This window comes from Tamandua tetradactyla, chromosome 17, assembly GCF_023851605.1.
Source record: "Tamandua tetradactyla isolate mTamTet1 chromosome 17, mTamTet1.pri, whole genome shotgun sequence".
Lineage (NCBI taxonomy): Eukaryota > Metazoa > Chordata > Mammalia > Pilosa > Myrmecophagidae > Tamandua > Tamandua tetradactyla.
The window spans coordinates 77,706,149-77,714,844 of NC_135343.1; positions in this window are offsets into that span (position 1 = coordinate 77,706,149).

Consider the following 8,696-nt stretch of genomic DNA (forward strand, 5'->3'; position numbering starts at 1 on the left):
CTGGTGGAAATGCAATATAGAAGAAATGGAATGGCATTTATAAAGCCAATTTATTCCATTATGAGTTTACAGTTCCAAGGCCATAAGCATGTCCAAACTAAGGCATCCACAGAGAGGCTGTTCTGGGACGGCATGTGGCCGGTGTCTGCTGGTCCTTCGGCTTCTGGTTTCAAATAGCTGCCCCGGGGGCATTTGTTTTTCTACATCTCCAAATGTCTCTGTCAGCTTTGAAGCTTTTTCCAAAGTGGTTCCCTCTTAAAGCACTCCAGTAAGTGGATTAAGACCCACATTGAATGGGCAGAAATAAATCTCCAAAGGTCCCACCCACAACTGGGTGGGTCACATCCTCATGGAAACAACTTAATCAAAAAGATCCCACCCAAACAATAGGTCTGCCCCCTTACTAGAGTCCTTTAAGAGGGAACCACGTTGGAAAAAGCTTCAGAGCTCACACAGAGACCTTTGCAGATACAGAAAGAAAACTCCTCTGGGGAAGCTGTTTGAATCCAGAAGCCAGGAAGGAAAGCTAGTAGACATCACCATGTGCCTTCCCAGCTGACAGGGAAACCCCCAACCTCACTGGCCTTTCTTGAATCAAGGTATCTTTCTCTGGATGCCTTTGTATGGAATTTTTATGGCCTTAGAACTATAGACTTGTAACAATAAATTCCCTTTATAAAAACTAACCCATTTCTGTTTATTGCATTTCCAGCAGCATTAGCAAACTAAAATGGGTTCTAATTGCCTTCGTTTTGCCCTACTGAAAAGAAGAAATGTGTGCCTCCTTTATCGTTTCACTGATATCCATTTATGGTCTGAAATGCATGGTGTTCTCCTTCCTGAATACATGTTCCCTGGAGCCCAGTGACATATATTCCATGTGGACTGATTGCTTTCCACTGTGCAGCATCCCAGCATTGTTCTTCACTGGATGCCAGGTTCATTGTCATGTGCCTTGTGTTCCAGGTCTCCATCTTCCCTGACTTTCGCCCTTGTTTTGCTGGAATATATCAATACATTTGTGTTAGTTTGCGAGCTGCTGGAACAGCTTTTAAAAAGTGGAATTTAATAAGTTACAAGTTTACAGTTCTAAGCCTATAAAATTGTCCAAACTAAAGCATTTAGGGAAAGATACCTTAATTCATGGAAGGCTGATGGGACAGGAACACGTCTGTCAGCTGGGTAGTCTTGTGGCTGGCATCTGCTGGTCGCTTCCTCCTGGGCTCTGATGCCTTCAGCCTCTCCGGGATTCCTCACTTTGCTTCTCCAGGGCTGGCTTCCATCTCTTGGCTTCTCTTGGCTCTCTCCAAGTTCTGGCTTCCTTAACATCTCATGGCAACATATGCTGGGCTCCAAGCAACTCCAAATATCTGGGTCTCTGTTCTGCAAGTGCTGGCATCTTTGTTAGCTTTGGGCTTTGTCGGCTCTGAGGCTTCTTCATTTCTAACTCTCTCCAAAATGTTTCCTCTTTTAAAGGAACCCAGTAAACTAATCAAGACCCACCTGGAAGGGTGGGTTCACAGCTACATTTAATCAAAAGGTCACACCCACAAATGGATGTGTCACATCTCTCTGGAGATAATGTAATTAAAAGTTTCCACCTACAACACTGGATCAGGATTAAAAGAAACGGCTGCCTCCACAAGATTGAATCAGGATTAAAACATGGCTTTTCTAAGGGACATAATATTTTCAAACTGGCAAAATGTTTTTCACAAGGATTTCTTGTTTTCTAATTTAGAACATGTCCTTGGTTCTCCTTTTCAAAAGAAAATAAAGAATACCCACATATTTGCATCTCTTCTACTTTGTGTTTTCCCCTTTGTAAAATTATCTTCGAATTTCTTTCTTAGAGACCTCGCAAAAGAAACACCTGTATTCATATTATCACTTCCATTGCTTGGAGCAACCGTTGTTTCTCTCTATGGTGGAATAATAATCCAAATAATATAGGAAAACCTATTAAGTATTGTGCAGCATAAAAGTTGCCAACCTCTACAGTGATCAGGAGTGAGTATGATTTGTCAAATTGTTTTTATTTTAACTGTATCTTCCAATAATTGTAGATTAGCTCAAGTTAAGGGTCTGGTCACAATAATTATAGTTCTATAAACAGAAGACCCATATTACAAGACCACATTTTTTTTTTAATAATGAACATTCATTTAGTCTGAAGAATTTCAGCATACTTTAATGTTTAAAAATGTAAAAAAAAAAAGGGGGGGTTTCATAGAATGCTAAATATTTCTTATAAATATATCTTATAGTAAAATTGAAACAAGAGGCTGGAACTAAAGGCAGTTGAAGATTGAGGGTTCTAAAAGGGATCCACAATCCCAGGAGTCTTCTCTACAATGAGGCATGAGCCAATGAAGCTGAGAGATCTGTCGGAAGGATATGGTAGGTGAGGTGAAAGTCCCATGCAGCGGTGGGAAACTAGAATCTGAAATCAAGGGTTGGATAAGGCCAGTCCCTGCAGCTAGACAGTGAGGATTCAATTTGAAAAAATGGAAGTCAAGTTTTCTAGTCACAACAAAATAATAGAAAGAAAAATGCACTACAGACTTACATGCAGTGGGGATTTTCAAAATATTTAACAATCAATAGGGAACAGGTAAGGACCAACCAGGATGGAGGCTGACCATGGCTCTAGAACCAGTACTTCGAGGCCCTGCTGAACTAGGCATTCACTCTTTGGTGGCTACATCATAGGGTCCAGGTGGCCCCCAGGTGGGAGGGGTAGGTAAAGTGACCCCTGAGGTGTCCAGGATGGTGGCTGTTTCAGTATTTTAACCACTTGCTATGCTGGTGAGTCCTGGCTCCTTGAACGGGTCTCCACCCTAGAATGTTTTCAGGGGTCAGAGACCTAGCTAATGCCTTGACCATCCTAGGAAGAGCTTGGCCTCTGACAGATTAGGCAAAAATTCACTCTCTTTGAAAACAATTTAAAAAAGAAATGGTCAAAGATATGAACTGATAATTCCCAGAAGAAAAAAAATACAAATTTACTTGGGACATAGGAGAAGAATAAACCTGGAATATTTCATTGGTAACAGAGACCATCAGGAGATAGAAGTAGGGTAAGATATTGGGTAACTGGAGCTGAAGAGAGACAGACTGTGCAACAGGACTGAATATAAAAACTCAGAAATGGACAGCACAATACTACCTCACGGTAATTCAATTATGTTAAAACACTGAATGAAACTGAATGTGAGAATGATAGAGGGAGGAGGGCTGGGGACATAAATGAAATCAGAAAGAAAGATAGACGATAAAGATTGAGATGGTGTAATCTCGGAATGCCTAGAGTGTATAATGATAGTGACTAAATGTACAAATTTTAAAAATGTTTTTGCATGAGGAAGAACAAAAGAATGTCATTGCTGCAGGGTGCTGAAAATAGATGGTAATTAATATTTTAAAATTTCACCTTATGTGTGGGACTAAAGAAAAAAATGTGTATTTGGTACTAGGTTTATATTTTGGCTAGTGCATTTCCTAATATAACTTATGTAGATAGCTTGATTGAATGCCATGGGTACTTGGAATCTTGGGTAGGACATGAGATTTTGTTGGTTTGTACAGAGTGATGCCCCAATGAATCCCAGAGTGATTCGATCAGTGAATGAAAAAGTATTTGCAAAGTCCCCTTTGGGGAATGGTGAGAACGGCGAGAAATTCCATTTCCCCAAGTTGAATTCTTGATATTCTCACAAGCAGTGTGGACAACCAAAGCTATAGGCTGAGCCCCCAGTCTTGGTGGTTGTTCATATGAAACTTAACCCCACAAAGGATAGGTCAAGCCCACTTAAAATTTAGGCCTAAGAGTCACCCCCAAGAGAACCTCTTTTTTTTTTTTTTCACATGGGCAGGCACCGGGAATCAAACCCAGGTCCTCTGGCATGGCAGGCAAGCATTCTTGCCTGCTGAGCCACCATGGCCCACCCAAGAGAACCTCTTTTGTTGCTCAGATGTGGCCTCTCTCTCCAGCCAACCAACAAGCAAACTCACCACCCTCCCCCTGTCTACATGGGACATGACTCCCAGGGGTGTGGACCTTCCTGGCAACGTGGGACAGAAATCCTAGATTTCTGAGACTCAGCATCAAGGGATTGAGAAAAACCCTAGAATGAGCTGAGACCCAGCATGAAGGGATTGAAAAAACTTTCGCGACCAAAAGGGGGAAGAGTGAAATGAGACAGTGTCAATGGCTGAGAGATTCCAAACAGAGTCGAGAGGTTATCCTGGAGATTATTCTTACTCATTAAGTAGATATCACCTTGTTATTCAAGATGTAATGGAGAGGCTGGAGGAAACTGCCTGAAAATGTCGAGCTGTGTTCCACTAGCCATGTATCTTGATGATGATTGAATAATGATATAGCTTTCACAATGTGACTGTGTGATTGTGAAAACCTTGTGTCTGATACTCGTTTTATCTACCTTGTCAACAGACGAGTAGAACATATGGAATAAAAATAAATAATAGGGAGAACAAATGTTAAAATAAATTTAGTTTGAAATGCTGATGAAAGTGAGGGGTGAGGGGTATGGTATGTATAATCTTTTTTTTTTCTGTTTTTGTTTTTTTTCTGTTGTCTTTTTATTTCTTTTTCTGAATTGATGCAAATGTTCTAAGAAATGAATATGCAACTATGTGATGATATTGTGAATTACTGATTATTTATGTAGAATGGAATGATCGTATATTAATGTTTTTGTTTGTTTGTTGTTTAATTTTTTAAATTAATAAATAAATAATTTTTTTTAATGGTCAAATATATGAACTGATAATACCCAGAAGAAAAAAATACAAATTTACATGGGACATATGAAAAGATAAACAACTTCACTTGGAATTTTTTAAATGCTAGTTAATATAAAGATGTACATTTTTGAAACCATCAGATTGGCCAAACTTATAAAGACTGATAATGTCCAGTGTTGGCCAGGGTGTGTGTAGCACATTTCCATTCACTGTTGTTGATAATGTTTCCAATATTTTGGCAGGTAACAATAATACCCATAAAATATAAAGATGTGTCTGCTCATGCCCCAGAAATTCACTCCTAGGTCTCCTGCCTACTGACATCACAGCATAAGTTGACAAGAATATGGGCTTTAGGATGTTTGATACAGCATTATTGCTACTTTCTGATTTTAATTTTATTGTAGTAAAATATATATAACAGAAAAAAAATCACTCCATCAGAAACTGAACCACAAGTGTACAAACCCAGCTCCAGACCAGATGTTTATACCAGACACTGGGAAACTTAGAGCAAAGGACAGGCCAGGACAAGCACAAAGCTGGAGGCTACTGGATTAGAACTCTTCATGTTTTCTCAGTGTCGGGTCAGTCTTGGAATCAGTGAGAAGGGGAGGCCAATACTACTGAGGGATGATTGGAATTGCCTGCAAGGGATTAGAACTTGAAGGGCCAGACAGAACATTTCAGTACAACGGGTATTCTCGGAAATCTTACTGATTGTAGCAGTCAGGGTTCAGTGCAGGAAGCAGAAACCACTGAAGGCATTTTAAGGATGAAGGGATTCATGATAGAAATCTGTGTGCACAAAAAAAAAAGGGTTCAAGAAGCAGGTTCTAATTTGGGCCTTCAGAAGTGACTCCTAGAACAGTACATAACTGACCCAGCAGGAGAGCTGCCTTCTGAGGTCATTATTTTGAAGGATTGAGTTCAAAATTACAATGCCATACATACAGTCCAGGGTTCAGGAATCTGATGTGGTTCCAGCTGCCAAGGCAATTGCAACTTAAACCCCAGGAAGCTGGTCAAAAACCAAGCTTTCATGTCCAAGAGTGACATCATCAACATGGCAACAAAGGACATCCCCTGACAAAGCCAACACAGTGATTTAGTGAACAAAAGGACAAAAACCCCTCTCTTGGAACTCTAAAGGATGGTAGAGACTGGAAAAGGACTCCTCAAATGCTGAACAGAAGAAACAGAAAAATCTCAGGTAGGAGAATTCTGTCCCAGTTGCCGATCGGTCCCATTCCTCTCCCCTTACTCAGTCCCCCCAGCTGGGGAGTCACACAGAGGCGCTGGCCTGGCTCCTCCGACTGTGGACTGAGACGGTAGACTCATAGCAGTGAGTTAGAATGCAACGCATATCCAAGCACAGGAACCTAAGTCCGTTGGGACCTAGGGCGGAACACAAGCCACTACAGAGTGTTGCATAAAAAGGGGCTCCCAGGGGTGCGGGTTGGGGACCATGATAGAAAGGCTGGCAAGAACTGTTGTGCCTGCTCTCAATGCAGCTTCAGTTGGCTGGATACCTAAAGGCAAAATGGACTTTTCTGAAGGGACCCACCTTTCTGGATTGACCTCATCTTGTTCCCCGGGGCAAGGAAGAAACAAGAGGCAAAGCCTCACAGGAAAAGCATTTTAAAAAAAATTTAAAAGGGCTATCTGATGGTAACTAATATTTTAAATTTTAACTTATGTGTGAGACTAAAGCAAAAAAAGTTTATTTGATACAAAATTTATATTTTAACTAGTGCATTTCCTAATATAGCTTATGTAGACAGCTTAATTGAACACCATAAGTACATGAAGCCTTGAGTAGGGCATGAGATTTTGTTGGTTGGTCCAGAGTGATGCCCCAATAAATCCCAGAGTGATTTGAACAGTGAATAAAAAAGTATTTGCAAAGTCCCCTTGGGGGAATGGTGAGAAAGGGGGAAAATTCAACTTCCCCAAGTTGAATATTGATTGATATTCTCACAAGCAGTGAGGATATTGGGATATTGGGGTTTGTTCATATGAAACTTAACCCCCCACAAAGGATAGGTCAAGCCTACTTAAAATTAGGCCTAAGAATCACCCCCAAGAGAACCTCTTCTGTTGCTCAGATGTGGCCTCTCTCTCCAGCCAACACAACAAGCAAACTCACTACCCTCCCCCTGTCTATGGGGGACATGACTCCCAGGGGTGTGGACCTTCCTGGCAACGTGGGACAGAAATCCTAGAATGAGCTGGGACTCAGCACCAAGGAATTAAGAAAACCTTCTCGACCAAAAGGGGGAAGAGCAAAATGAGACAAAATAAAGTGTCAATGACTGAGAGATTCCAAACAGAGTGGAGAGGATATCCTGGAGGTTATTCTTACCCATTAAGTAGATATCACCTTGTTATTCAAGATGTAATGGAGAGGCTGGAGGGAACTGCCTGAAAATGTAGAGCTGTGTTCCAGTAGCCACGTTTCTTGATGATGATTATATAACGATGTAGCTTTCACAATGTGATTGTGTGATTGTGAAAACCTTGTGTCTGATGCTCCTTTTATCTACCTTGTCCACAGATGAATAGAACACATGGAATAAAAATAAATAATAGGGGGAACAAATGTTAAAATAAATTTAGTAGATTGAAATGCTAGTGCTCAATGAAAGCGAGGGGTAAGGGGTATGGTATATATGAATTTTTTCTGTTTTCATTTTATTTCTTTTTCTGAATAGATGCAAATGTTCCAAGAAATGATCATGATGATGAATATGCAACTATGTGATGATATTGTGAATTGCTGATTATATATGTAGAATGGAATGGAATGATCAAAAGTTAAGAATGTTTGCGTTTGGTGGTTTTTGGTATTTTTAAAAAAAATAAAAATTAAAAAAAACTCAATAGCACTGTATCTTCAACATACAACTCTACTCTTCAATTGCTATAAAAGTCAGAATACAATTGAATAAGGATGAACAAAATATAAAGCAGTAAAGTGTGATGAAAACAATATAAAGACAGGAAAGAGAGGGATATGAGAGCAGAGAATGGGTATACTATTGAAGCTAAGTTGGTATGCTTTAAAATTAATAAGTCATAGATGTAGGTTGTATAATATAAATACCAGGCTAACCCCCCCCAAAAATTTTTTTAATATACAGAAACAACAGCAACAAAAAGATCAAAGGAGAAGGTGGAGTTATAAAAGAGAAGTTAGGATTTAACAAATGAGTATACTGAATTATTGTATTGATATTTCTTTTATTCTCCAGTTCAGTGCAGGAAACAGAAACCACTGAAGGCATTTTAAGGATGAAGGGATTCATGATAGAAATCTGTGTGCACAAAAAACCTTTGAAAGGGTTCAAGGAGCAGGTTCTAGTTTGGGCCTTCAGGAGTGACTCCTAGAACAATACATAACTGACCCAGCAGGAGAGCTACCTTCTGAGGTCACTATTTTGAAGGATTGAGTTCAAAATTACAATGCCATAGATCCAATCCGGGGCTCAGGAATCTGATGCGGTTCCAGGTGCCAAGGCAATTCCAGTGTCTCGGAACAGCCAGAAGAAACCTAAAATTGTGGAACAGTAACCCATACCAAACTCCGAAATCTGTTCATAACTAATCACTGTGGTGTGCTTTGAAATTTATTGATTTTTTGTATATATGTTATTCTTCACAATAGAAAATAAATAAATGAGAGGAAAAAAAACTACAGAAACAGAAATGAGAAAGGGATCAGTCAGTTGCCTCACAAAAGATGAGCTGTACAGGAAAGGATGTTGCAATAAAGGAAAAGAGAGACAAAAAAATGCATATATTTTAGTTTGCTAAATGCTGCTGGAATACAATATACAAGAAATAGAATGGCTTTTAAAATGGGAATTTATTAAGTAACAAGTTTACAGTTCTAAGGCCATAAAAATGTCTAATCTAAGCCATCC